Raw genomic sequence first — 15289 nt, 5'->3', positions numbered from 1 at the left:
AAATGATGATGAAAATAACAGTGATTAAACTTTAAGGGTCATATTTGTGGCGGCATAGCGGGGCCCAAATCCAGAACCGAATCATCGACCGATGTTGCTTTGTTTCTTTTTCAACATAGAATCCCAGGAGGTCACCACTTCCTTAAAGGGTTATAAACAGGGCTGCCAATTTTGCCGATTTATCGGCATTTTGACGATTTTTTTATTCAAAAACAAGTAAGGAAAATCTAAAGTCGGACGGGGCCGACTATATTATACCCTGCACCACTGTGTAGATCTAAATTTTCGATACCATATCACATCCGTCAAATGTGTTGGGGGCTATACATAAAGGTTTGTCCCAAATACATACATTTAAATATCACTCGATCTGGACAGAATTTGATAGACTTCTACAAAATCTATAGACTCAAAATTTAAGTCGGCTAATGCACTAGGGTGTAACACAATGTTAGTAAATAAATATGGGAAACATTTAAATCTGAAGCAATTTTAAGGAAACTTCGAAAAAACTTTAATTATGATTTATCGCTCGATATATATGTATTAGAAGTTTAGGAAAATTAGAGTCATTTTTACAACTTTTCGACTAAGCAGTGGCGATTTTAGAAGGAAAATGTTGGTATTTTGACCATTTTTGTCGAAATCAGAAAAACATATATAAGGAAGCTATATCTAAATATGAACCGATTTCAACCAAATTTGGCACGCATAGCAACAATGCTAATTCTACTCCCTGTGCAATATTTCAACTAAATCGGAGTTAAAAATTGGCCTCTGTGGTCATATGAGTGTAAATCGGGCGAAAGCTATATATGGGAGATATATCCAAATCTGAACCGATTTCAACCAAATTTGGCACGCATAGTTACAATTCTAATTCTGCTCCCTATGCAAAATTTCAACTAAATCGGAGCAAAAAATTGGCCTCTGTGGGCAAATGAGTGTAAATCGGGCGAAAGCTATATATGGGAGCTATATCTAAATCTGAACCGATTTGGCTGGTATTTTGCAAGTTTTTCGAGACTCATAAAATATTCGGATGTATGGAGTTTGAGGAAGATCGGTTGATATACACGCCAATTATGATCAGACCAGGCAGCTATATCTAAATCTGAACCGATTTTTTCCAAAATCAATAAGGATCGTCTTTGAGCCGAAACAGGACCCTATACCAAATTTTAGGACAATCGGACTAAAACTGCGAGCTGTACTTTGCACACAAAAATACATCAACAGACAGACAGACGGACATCGCTAAATCGACTCGGAATTTTATTCTAAGACGATCGGTATACTAAACGGGTCTCAGACTTTTCCTTCTTGGCGTTACATACAAATGCACAAGCTTATTATACCCTGTACCACAGTAGTGGTGAAGGGTATAAATAGCTAAGGTCGTCTTTACAATTTTTGTCCCAAAAATTACGATATTAGCTCAGTTCAAAAATGTTGAATAGAAGCAGTTCATTTACACGTTTAGTGCCAGAAAAAAAGAGAAATTGCATTTGACAGTTGTCAGATAGAAAAACTGCAAGTTTTTGAAAGAGATTTCATACATGTAGAAGCTATACCTCATTTTACATCCACAGTATTAGTAAATTATGCACCAAAATTTGAAGAAAATTTTATCAAAAATCTACCAAATTAAAAAAAAAAATATTTTGAAGTTGTTGTTCAAATTTTTGTGGTTAGTATATACAAATATATTGTTTTTGTTTTTCAAAAGAAAAAATATAGAATATTTTATTTCTATAGAAAATGTTGTCAAAATTTTAATTCTATAGAAAATTTTCTCACAATTTTATTTTTATAGAAAATTTTGTCAAAATTTTATTTCTATAAAAATCTCTAAACGTAAAATTTGTCATGACAAGTCTGTTTAATAAGAAGTTAAATGAAATTTCTATTCAAGTGCCTGTGTATCTCGAATTTTTTGTTATAAGAAAAATAATTTATTGCGATTTGCGATTCCGAATATCGGAACATGGGAGATAGAAATTTTTGGCAAAATTTTATTTTTATAGAAAAATAAATCAAAATTTATTTCTATAGAAAATGTTGTCAAAATTTTTTATCTATAAATAATTTTGTCGAAATTTTATTTCTATAGCAATTTTTGGGAAAATTTTATTTTGATAGAAAATTTTGTCAAAATTTTATTTCTATAGAAAATTTTGTCAAAATTTTATTTCTATAAAAAATTTTGTCAAAATTTTATTTCTAGAGAAAATGTTGTCAAAATTTTTTAACTATAAAAAATTTTGTCGAGGAGGGTTCAAGTGTGGTTTTTGTTGGGTTTAATAAACTGCCTGAATTTATTCTGATAATTGGTTGATAGTTTTGCTGCAAGTAGAGGATGCTGATGAGGAATGTGGTAATTCCGAAACGTGCGTCCATCCAACCATCTTGCAGTCTATAGGGCTTTGCCCAAATAAATTTGACAAACATTCTTTTCCTCTGTTGGTTAAGCTACTCTTGTAGTTTAGTCAATGTATGGTTTTAAGCTGAAATAAAAAAACGACAACAAATTTTATTTCTATAGCAATTTTTGCGAAATTTTATTTTGATAGAAAATTTTGTCAAAATTTTATTTCTATAGAAAATTTTGTTAAAATTTTAGTTCTATGGAAAATTTTGTCAAAATTTTATACCTACAAAAAATTTTGTCAAAATTTTATTTCTATAACAATTTTTGTAGAAATTTTATTTCTCTAGCAATTTTTGGCAAAATTTTATTTCTATAGAAAATTTTGTAAAAATTTTATTTCTATAGAACATTTTCTCAAAACTTTATTTTTATAGGAAACTAGCGTAACCCGGCCCGCTTCGCTGCGCCTTCCGAAGCGTATTTGTAGGAACATTTTGCGTTTACTTAGTCAACCATATTCTTCGTGCTGAAAACAAATTCGAAAAGATTTGAATTCATTCAAACAAATCGGGCTACTTGCTTTTTCGTTTATAGGTACAAATACGGCGGATATGCATATGTAAAACGGTTCGTGTAAAAAAATGTCGGGGAATGGGTGTACCCTTTCCTTCAAATTTTTTAAATAATGCTCTGTATTCAAGTAGTTGGACAATCTTCTATTTTTCTTGGGAATTTTAAGTGTGGTTAGTCAAGGAAAGGTATCCTTCTCCTCAACATATCTGAAAATTGAGCACTATATTATAATAACATACAAAGAATTACTGTTTCCCATCCAATAAATCGGAAAATGCAAAAGTAGTAAAAAATTTTACCACATTAACATTTGCTAAAATGTTGGAAAATGATGCACCCACTACGTTGGCTGCCAATTTCAGAAGCCTGTACAAAAATCATAAAATTATGTACCGAGTTCCCATTTACGGACAACCCTCTACTTTCAACTTAAGAAAAAAAAAAAAACGGACAAAAGGGAACCCTCTCTTTACTAAAATTAAGACTAAAAAGAAGTCTGGCAGAAGCCTGTACAAAAATCATAAAATTATGTACCGAGTTCCCATTTACGGACAACCCTCTACTTTCAATTTAAGAAAAAAAAAACGACAAAAGGGAACCCTCTCCCCACCTTCGCTCCACTCCGACCTGATATCGGAGTATCACGTACCCTATATTCATTTCACAACTACTCAATGGTCCCTATAAATTCTATCGAAGTAAATCGACAAAGTTTATTTCAATTTTCCCCTTCCCCAGCCAGATATCGAAAAATCATATACTAATTTAAAAATCATGTATAAATTTAATCACCTCCACCCATGTTCCCTGTAAATTTCAAGTAGATCGGAGATGTTTAATTTTTGCTCTATTGTTTTAAAGGGACGCCACTTTCCCCGATACAATAACCACAAACACCGTAGTGAATAGCACCCTAACCTTCCCTGAAAATTCTTGAAACTTTCCTTCAAGTGTGGGGCAAGAAATGTTGCCTCTTCGTTCATAACCTTCCCCCACTGCTTTTGTAAATTTCAAGAAAACTTATTTTTTTTCAGTTTTAGAGGAGGACCTCCTCCCCGACCAAATATCGAAAAGTGATGTAGCGTATCTTTTGTAAACGTCCCAGAAAATGTCAAACAATTATAAGCCTAAAGGGGCGGCCTCTATTCCGTCCAAATATCGCAAAATCAGGTATCAACTATTAATATCGTAACCTCTCCCCAGTCCTCAAGTAACTCGGTAAAGTTTAATTGTTTCTCTGTATGTACTTAAGAGAAGCGGATGTCTCCCTATGCCCTTTTATTTTTATTAAAAAATCAGGAACCTGATATAAAATTCATAAAATCACCCATTTTTTCCGTAAAATTTCAGTCGGGGGAGTTTAGTTTTGTTTCCACTGTACTTTTAAAAAAAAGTAGGGCAAAGGGGTAGTTCCCCTCCCCGACCAAATATCGAAAAATAATGTAGCGGATTTTTGTCTAGATGCCAACCGCAACATTCAATGAAAATTTCAAGCAAATCGCATAATTTTGTTCCAAGTTTCAAAAAGTAGGGCAAGGGGGAGATCCCTCTCACCGACGACATTTGAAATCATCAGGTACCCCATAACCTCACCGCATCTTCTCAGTAAATGTCAGATAATTTAGAGAATTTTAGTTTTTTCACTGTACTTTAAAAAAGTCGAACAAAGGGGAGGTCCCCCTCCGCCACCAAATATCGAAATATAAAGTAGCGGATCTTTGTCTAGATGCCAACCCCAACCTTCTATAAAAAAATTTCAAGCAAATCGGTCAACTTTGGTCCAATTTTCAAAAGTCCGACAAAGGGGAGGTCCCCCTCCGCGACCAGGTGTCAAAAAATGAGGTACCCTATTTTCACCACATGAACGCCCCCTACGATCTCTGAAAGTTTCAAGTAAGTCGGTTCAGCCGTTTCGGAGCCAACTCGGAACATACAAACAAACAAATAAACAAACATAGATTGAATTTTATATATTATAGATTTTCTCAAACTTTTATTTCTACAGAAAATGTTGTAAAAATTTGACAAACATTCTTTTCCTCTGTTGGTTAAGCTACTCTTGTAGTTTAGTCAATGTATGGTTTTAAGCTGAAATAAAAAAACGACAACAATGCTTAAAGAACAAAACCAACAATAACAAAACAAAACAAATGGAAAAAGAAGAGGAGGCACGCTCAAAATAAACCCAGCCATGTGAATTCAAATCGATGATTTGACAGTGGCATAGGAAAAGAGATATGTTTGTTTCGAATTTATTTGGCATAAGCCGGCTATCAATGTAAAACATTTTTTCGGAGGGTTCAAGTGTGGTTTTTGTTGGGTTTAATAAACTGCCTGAATTTATTCTGATAATTTGTTGATAGTTTTGCTGCAAGTAGAGGATGCTGATGAGGAATGTGGTAATTCCGAAACGTGCGTCCATCCAACCATCTTGCAGTCTATAGGACTTTGCCCAAATAGATTTGACAAACATTCTTTTCCTCTGTTGGTTAAGCTACTCTTGTAGTTTAGTCAATGTATGGTTTTAAGCTGAAATAAAAAAACGACAAAATTTTATTTCTATAAAAAATGTTGTCTATAGCAATTTTTGGCAAAATTTTATTTTTATAGAAAATTTTGTCAAAATTTTAGTTCTTAGGAGCCCACAGTGGTGCAATGGTTAGCATGCCCGCCTTGCATACACAAGGTCGTGGATTCGATTCCTGCTTCGACCGAACACCAAAAAGTTTTTCCGCGGTGGATTATCCCAACTCATTAATGCTGGTGACATTTCTGAGGGTTTCAACGCTTCTCTAAGTGGTTTCACTGCAATGTGGAACGCCGTTTGGACACGGTTATAAAAATGAGGTCCGTTGTCATTGAGCTTAACATGGAATCGGGCAGCACTCAGTGATAAGAGAGAAGTTCACCAATGTGGTATCACAATGGACTGAATAGTCTAAGTGAGCCTGGTACATCGGGCTGCCACCTAACCTAACCTAGTTATATAGAAAATTTGTCAAAATTTTAGTTCCATGGGAAATTTTGTCAAAATTTTGTTTCTATAGAAAATTTTGTCAAAATTTTATATCTATAAAAAATTTTGTCGAAATTTCATTTCTGTGGCATTTTTTGTCAAAATTTTATTTTGATTGAAAATTTTGTCAAAATTTTGTTTCTATAGAAAATTTTGTCAAAATTTTATATCTATAAAAAATTTTGTCGAAATTTCATTTCTGTGGCATTTTTTGTCAAAATTTTATTTTGATTGAAAATTTTGTCAAAATTTTATTTCTATAGAAAATTTGATAAAAATTTTATTTCTATAGAAAATTTGATAAAAATTTTATTTCTATAGAAAATTTGATAAAAATTTTATTTCTATTTTTATGGGAGCAACCGTGGTGCAATGGTTAGCATGCCCGCCTTGCATACACAAGGTCGTGGATTCGATTCCTGCTTCGACCGAACACCAAAAAGTTTTTCCGCGGTGGATTATCCCAACTCATTAATGCTGGTGACATTTCTGAGGGTTTCAACGCTTCTCTAAGTGGTTTCACTGCAATGTGGAACGCCGTTTGGACACGGTTATAAAAATGAGGTCCGTTGTCATTGAGCTTAACATGGAATCGGGCAGCACTCAGTGATAAGAGAGAAGTTCACCAATGTGGTATCACAATGGACTGAATAGTCTAAGTGAGCCTGGTACATCGGGCTGCCACCTAACCTAACCTAGTTATATAGAAAATTTGTCAAAATTTTAGTTCCATGGGAAATTTTGTCAAAATTTTGTTTCTATAGAAAATTTTGTCAAAATTTTATATCTATAAAAAATTTTGTCGAAATTTCATTTCTGTGGCATTTTTTGTCAAAATTTTATTTTGATTGAAAATTTTGTCAAAATTTTGTTTCTATAGAAAATTTTGTCAAAATTTTATATCTATAAAAAATTTTGTCGAAATTTCATTTCTGTGGCATTTTTTGTCAAAATTTTATTTTGATTGAAAATTTTGTCAAAATTTTATTTCTATAGAAATTTTTTGCAAAATTTTATTTCTATAGAAAATTTTGTCAAAACTTTATTTTTATAGAAAATTTCGCCAAATGTTATTTCTATGGAAAATGTGGTCAAAATTGTATTTCAATGGAAAATTGGGTCAAAAGTGTAGTTCTATGGAAAATGTTGTCAAAATTTTATTTATATAACAAATTTTGTGGAAGTTTCATTTCTATACCAATTTTTGGCAAAATTTTATTTCTATTGAAAATTTTGTCAAAATTTTATTTCTACAGAAAATGTTCTCAAAATTTTGTTTTCTATAAAAAAATTTTTGTCGAAGTTTTATTTCTATAGAAATTTTTGGCAAATATTTATTTTTATAGAAAATTTTGTCAAAATTTTATTTCTACAGAAAATGTTGTCAAAATTTTATTTCTATAAAAATTTTTTTCGAAATTTAATTTCTATGGCAATTTTTGCCAAGATTTTATTTTTATAGAAAATTTTTTCAAAATTTTATTTTTACAGAAAATGTTGTCAAAATTTTATATCTATAAAAAATGTTGTCGAAATTTAATATCTACGGCAATTTTTGCCAAAATTTTGTTTCCATAGAAAATTTTGTCAAAATTTTATTTCTTTAGAAAATTTGTCAAAATTTTAGTTCTATGGAAAATGTTGTCAAAATTTTATTTATATAACAAATTTTGTCGAAATTTCATTTCTGTGGCATTTTTTGCCAAAATTTTATTTTGATAGAAAATTTTGTTAAAATTTTATTTTTATAGAAAAATTTGTCAAAATTTAATTCTATAAAAAATTTTTGCAAAATGTTATCTCATTCATTCATTCATTTATTTATTTTTGGGTTCCTAATACACAAGATATATATCTTATAATGAGTATTAGAATCAATAATGTTATAATAAATATAATAAGTAGATATTTTACGATATTTTAAGAAGTATAATAATAATAATTATGAATAGGAATAACATATAATATGGTTATGAATTAGATATTAATAATTTTTTTTTTTTTTTTTTTTTTTGTTATTTAATCGCCCTGAATTAGATATCTTGTTAGTTTCGTCTTGAACTGCACTGTGTTGTATATACGTTGAAGTTGATTGGGTAACTGATTCCAGAGACGAGTCGCATATATATAAAACTGCCGCTCAGATAACAGACTTCTATGTCGAGTCTGTATCAAATTGTTACCACGGTTGGATCTAGCGAATGTTAATCGTTCGTAGAGGTATGATGGTTCCTTTGTGTGTATAATTTTTTGGAGGAATAACAGAGTTCTGAGTTGAACGTATTTGTCAAACGGGATACCAAAAATTTTGTTCGCAAAAAGTGTCACACTATCCTAACGTTTCAATCCGAAGACATAGCGGGCAATATTGTTGAACGTGGTTGTTAGTCTTTTTAAGTCGGTGGTGTTACATCCAGAGAAAATTTCACAACAATACAACAAAGTAGGGAGGACATAGGATTTGGCCAACAGCAGTCTTATACGAAAAGGTGTAAACGCTTGAGTGCACCAAAGATTACGCAACATACCGTATATTTTACCACAGTTAGCATTAATATGATCAGACCAAGTTAAATTCTCATTAAAAGTTACTCCAAGATTCTTCACTTTCTTCACAAGTTCTATTTGGCAGTTACCCAGAAATATGTTAACATTGTCCAGACTTGTGGATTTCTTATGAATCAAAATTGCCTTCGATTTATTGGGGTTCAGAGCTAGGCCATTTCCATTCGCCCAATCCAGGATCTTGTTGAGATCATTGTTAACATTCATTACGCACCTATCGATTGCATCAGTAGTGGTAGATGTATATAACTGGACATCATCAGCATACATTCTTATGTTCGTATGTTCTAGCTGGTTCGGTAAATCATTCGAGTACATCGTATATAGCAAGGGTCCAAGTATGGACCCCTGAGGAACGCCCCTTTTTGTTGTCATCTGTGACGATGCATTGTTACCAGAAACGGTCAATTGCTTTCTGTCTTCCAAGTAGCTAGACATTAATCGTACAGTAGATTCAGAGAATGAAAACCAGTGGATGAGTTTATAATACAAAGTCGGATAGTGGACAGTGTCAAAAGCTTTCGAATGATCTAATAGTACCAAAATAGAGACTTCATTTTTGTCAAGATTGTTACGTATCGATTCTACAACGTCAACTAAGGCAGTGAGACAGCTATGCCTCGGTCTGAATCCAGATTGACGGTCAGTTATAATCTTATGTTCAGTTAAGTATTGGAGAATTTGTAGATTAACAAGTCTTTCAAACACTTTCGAGATAAATGGTAAGATCGCAATAGGACGGAATTCGTTGGCACCCTTTGGGACAGGTATAATTTTGGCCAGTTTCCATAGTGTTGGAAATGAACTAGTTGTTATAATAGTATTTATAATATGAGTAATGTATTTAAGTATACTCGGAATAATAAGCTTGACAAATTTAGGACAGATTTCATCAGTACCGACAGCGTTTGACTTTATTGTCATGATACTATTAAGCACCTCATTATCAAATACATGCCTTAGACTAAAACCACGTTGAGAGGTGGACGTTACAGTTCGGGAACTATAGAAATCAGCATTCACCTCTGGCATCGGTGAATGCTGAAAATTTTTGCAAAATTTTTTTCCTAAGAAAATTTTTGCATAATTTTATTTCTATAAAAAATTGTACCTCTTAATTGGAGAGTCAATCAATAAGAGTTTTAGAAATATTAAACATTTTTATTTTTAAATTAAAATTAAAAAATTAATTTTATATTATTTTTCGAATAGCATAGGATTACATAAAAATGTTTTTTTATGTTATAAATCTCTGTATAAAATTTCTGATTGTGGATGGGAATTTTCCCCTGACTGCTAAAGCCACATCATCTGTGTATGCCACCACTTTTATCTTTTTTTATCTTTTTCTAGGGTAACCAGAAGGTTATTTATAGCAACATTCCAAAGAAGAGGTGATAGAACTCCTCCTTGGGGAATGCCTCTGTTCACAAAACTTTGTATGTTTTCTTGTCCTAGTGTGGCTGAAATACGTCTCTTCATTAGAAGTTCGTCTAACAGCCTAAGTATACATGGATCAACATTCAGAGTTGTCAGTCCATTTAATATCGAGCTCGGATGGACATTATTGAATGCCCCTTCGATGTCTAGAAACGCCACAATTGTTTATTCTTTGACAGATAGTGAGCTTTCAATAAAGCTAACTAGTTCCTACAAAGCGGTCTTAGTAGACCTGCCCTTCGAGTAAGCATATTGTCGTTTCGAGAACAAACTTGAATCGATGCTAGTTCTAAGATAAATATCTATCATCCTCTCCAGAGTCTTAAATAGGAATGAGGATAAGCTGATTGTTGGGAAATCCTTCGCCCTCGAGTGAGAGGCTTTTCCCGTTTTAGGTATGAAAACGACTTTTGTTTCCCTCCACTTTCCTGGGATATATGATAAGTTGATACATCCTTTATATATCACCGACAACCAGGGGATAATTTTGTCAGTTACAGCTTGTAACTCCGCCGGAGTAATTCCATCAGATCCGGGGGATTTGAATGGTCCAAAGCTATTTAGCGCCCATCTTATTCTAGATTCCGATTAGTTTGGCTATAATATTATTTACATTGCAGATTTTGTTGAGGATTTTTAGTGGCGATTATGACGATTTCTTCGGGTAAAAGCGACGATTTTTCTTTAAATTTTATTGGCAGCCCTGATTATAAGTTCGACCATAGTATACACTGCACCATATCCTAAACTTCTGTTACAGACATGTGGAACGTTAAACAATACGAATATTGCTGAAATTTCGAGAATAAACAGAGGGCCAACCTTCTTGGAGAAGACTTAATGTTGAGTCACAAGTGACACATATTTCAAAATATTTTTATGCCACATATATAGACCTTTTAAATGATTCGTGGCATAGAGTATTAGTTTGTTTCAGTTTTTCCTTTCTTTCTCAAGTTATATGGAATGCCATTTCTCTGTAAGCTTTGAAGCTCTACAATGCCGTCAGATGTTTGGAACGTACGTAACATGACGACTGTATTATGGACAAACAAGAAATGATGGAAATGATTGAATTGAAGCAAACCAACTGCATCGAATTGTATTGAGGTAACATGCAATCTCATTTTAGCACACTCTTCCTCCCTCTCTCTCTCTCTCTTCCTCCTTCTCATCAACCATTGGCCAGAGGTAGTAAAAAAAAAACAAAAGATTGAGGTCTTTCCTCGCTGGCAATTATGGCTTAAAATCATTGTAGTAATCGAGGTGCTGAAACTTACCAAGCTTCAGCACACACTGCTTGGTTGCTTGGTTTGTGTGGAACCCAGTTATGCATGCACTTGCATGTTTTCCTCCCATAATTGTTTAAAAATTGTTCGACAGGCGAATGGGAGGGGGGCCTCATCATCGCAAAATGGTATGACATTATAACTGAGGTTGTGGTTGTTGCTCTGGTCGTTCATTTGTTTGTCCATCAATGACATAATGACACATTTCTTCATCAACTTCTTCGAATCCAAATCAAACATTCCCAATGGCATTGAGGCTAGCGACCACACTGCTACTGCCAACATCACGCTTTGACACCTTGGTATTAAGCGTGAGGGAACAACTGGCTTCCAACTTGGTTAGTTAGTTTCCTATGTTGGTTTCTTATTCGAGAAGAGATATGAAGGTGAAGCAGGAGCAGTAGAAGCTCCTGCTTCACCTTCATATCTCTTCTCGTGATGGATGATTGATGATAAAGTGAAAAGTGCTGATGGCTACATTCAAAATGATCGATGAAATGTCAGCAATTTTCTTGAAAATTATTAATAATCATGTTTAAAATGAACCATAATTGTGTGTACTGAGTTGTTAATATTCTTGTCATTTGATTGGAAAATGTGCCAAGTGATATGGGTGAAATGTTAATTATATTAAAATTATAACAAACAATAACTGTTTAGATAATGTTGTAAAATATATCGCATGCAAAGAGTAAAAGCGAAGAGCTATTTAATAATATAGCTTCATATAAGGTAATGGAAAATTACTGAGTATAAAGCGCCTAGAAGTAGTCCTTTCTGCAACATCACTCTCTGATGGCAGTACGCAGTCCGCGGTGGAAATGAACTCATATTTATCTTTTAAAGATTGGAACTAACTAAATTTATTGTAAATTTAATTGCATTATTGCCATCTATGCGTCAGGCCGGGGACTTTTTATATGCCCAGGACTCTGGTTTTTATAGCATGGGATAGGTTAAGTTATAGAGGATGTAGCCAACCCGTAGAAACAGCGATTGGTACCCACTTAGACCATGTTGGACAATTGTGATTCCTCATATTTGTTTTCTCTCATATTCATCAATATTATTTGAGTTTCCTGACGACTTCGGAAATGAGCTTTCTTGGTCTTCCATCTCGAAGCCTTGATGATGGCAAGTATATACTTCCGATTACAGCCCCGTACATCGGTAATGTCCTGAAAGAAAAAGGAGCCCAGTATAACCCAATTCTAAACAATAATGCTGGACCCTGCCACAGAAAATGGCAGCAATCTTCCGTTGTCTCCGGGTTCAAACCACGATTCGTACTCGACACAAAAATAATCTACCAAAATTGGGAGAAAATTTTACCAACTAACTACCTAAAAAAAAAACATCTTATTTAGCAAAATTTTATTTTAATAGAATATTTTGTTAAAATTTTTTTCCTAAGAAATTGTTCTCAAAATTTTATTTCTATAGAAAATTGTGTCAAAATTTTATTTCTTTAGAAAAATTTGTCAAAATTTTATTTCTATAGAAAATTTTGTCAAAATTTAATTTCTATTTTCTTAAAATTTTATCTTTATTTAAAATTTTCTCTAAATTGTATTTCTATAGAAAATTTTGCAAAAATTCTATTTCTAAAGAAAATATTGTCAAAATTTTTTTCCTATAGAAAATTTTGTCAAATTTTATTTCTTTAGAAAATTTTGTCAAAATTTTATTTCTTTTAAAAATTTTGTCAAAATTTTATTTCTTTTAAAAATTTTGTCAAAATTTTATTTCTCTAGAAAATTTTGTCAAAATTTAATTTCTTTAGAAAATTTTGTCAAAATGTTATTTCTATAGAAAATTTTGTCAAAATTTTATTTCTAAAGATAATTTTGGCAAATTTTATTTCTATAGATAATTTTGACAACATTTTTATTTTGATAGAAAATGTTGTAACAATTTTATTTCTATAGAATATTTAAACAAAATTCAATTTCTATAGAAAATTTTGTCAAAATTTTAATTCTATAGAAAATTTTGGCAAAATTTTAATTCTAGAGAAAATTTTATCAAATTTCTATTTCTATAGAAAATTTTGTCAAATTTTATTTCTATATAAAATATTGTCAAAATTTAATTTTTGTGGAAAATTTTATTTCTGTAGAAAATATAGCAAATGTTGGAAAAATTTTACTTATTTAGAAAATTTTCTCAAAATTATATTTCTTGAGAAAATTTGGTCAAAATTTTATTTCTATAGAAAATTTTCTCAAAAGTTTATTACTATAGAACATTTTGCAAACATTTTGTTTGTATAGAAAATTTTGTCAAAATTTTATTCCTATAGGTAATTCTGTCAAAATTTTATTTCCATGGAAAAGTTTTCTCAAAAATTTATTTCCATAGAAATGTTTGTCAAAATTGTATTTCTATAGAAAATTTCTTCAAAATTTTATTTCTATAGAAAATTTTCTCAAAATTTTATTTCTATAGAAAATTTTGTCAAAATTTTATTCTACAGAAAACTTTGTCATAATTTTATTTCTATAGAAAATTTTGTTAAAATTTTGTCGACTCAGAAAAAATTTGAGAAAAAAGTTTCGCAAAATGGAAAATTTTGTCAAACTTTTATTTCTATAAAAAATTTTCTCAAAATTTTATTTCTTTCTATAACAAATTTTCTCAAAATTTTATTTCTATAGAAAATTTTCTCAAAATTTTATTTCTAAAGAAAATGTTCTCAAAATTTTAATTCAATAGAAAATTTTGTCAAAATTTTATTTCTTTAGAAAATTTTGTCAAAATTTTATTTCTATAGAAAATTGTGTCAAAATTTTATTCTACAGAAAATTTTGCCACGATTTTATTTCTATGGAAGATTTTGTCAACATTTTATCAACTCAGGAGGTGATTCTGAGTCGATCGGTATATGGTTTAGGGTATAATGGTTTATCATAGAAAAGTTTCCATAGAAAAGTTTGTCAAAATTTTATTTTTGTAAAAAATCTTTTCAAAATTTTATTTCGATAGAAAATGTTGTCAAAATTGTATTTTTAAGAAAATGTTCTCAAAATTTTATTTCCATAGAAAAGTTTGTCAAAATTTTATTTCTATAGAAAATTTTCTCAAATTTTTATTTCTATAGAAAATTTTCTCAAATTTTTATTTCTACAGAAAATTTTCTTAAAATTTTTTTATAGAAAATACTGTCAAAATTTTATTTCCATAGAAAAGTTTTCTCAAAATTTGAATTCCATAGAAAAGTTTGTCAAAATTTTATTTCTATAGAAAATTTGATTTCTATAGAAATTTTGTCAAAATGTTATTTCTATAGAAAATTTTGTCAACATTTTATCGACTCAGGAGGTGATTCTGAGTCGATCGGTATGTATTTAATGGGGTCTAAAATCAATATTTCTGGAACACATTTTTGAGAGATAAAATTTAAAATACCCTGACCACTATGTCGTTTAGGGTATAATGGTTTATCAAAATTACGTTGGAACTTCTCTGCGGACTGCGAACACAAAAAACTGATATGGGACGACCAGAGTAGTAAAAACTCTCATTGTCTGAAGGCGACACCTAGAGAAGATTTTAGGCCACTAATTTGCATCATAACAGGTCATAACACACATGAAAAGCTCGTGGTAAGGATTGGCTTAATGACATATGATATTTGTAGATGGTGTCTGAACCACTGGGTAGAATTCTACCAAAAAATCCTTGATATTTTGATAACCTAACCTATACCCTAAAAAAAATCGCTTCTGTAATATATACCCCAAACACATTTTGCTTCAAGCATACATATTTTCAGGATTGGTCCAAACAAAATATTGTTTGTATTGTTCAAACATATTATGTTTCACCTTAGGCTTACACTGGTAGTAAAAAATTTTAATGAAATTTTCTTTGTGTATATATATTTTTAAGGCACCAATTCGTTACTTCCATTCTTTTACTTACAGCCTACTCTCTAGGTCTCTCTTTCTAAACACATATATGTTTATATCCTGTTTCTAACTTTGTAGATGCTTGCATCCAAGCATATTATATTTACAAACATTTTATGTCCCA

Source organism: Haematobia irritans, chromosome 5 (genome assembly GCF_050003625.1).
Source record: "Haematobia irritans isolate KBUSLIRL chromosome 5, ASM5000362v1, whole genome shotgun sequence".
NCBI lineage: Eukaryota > Metazoa > Arthropoda > Insecta > Diptera > Muscidae > Haematobia > Haematobia irritans.
This window is presented reverse-complemented; position numbering follows the sequence as displayed.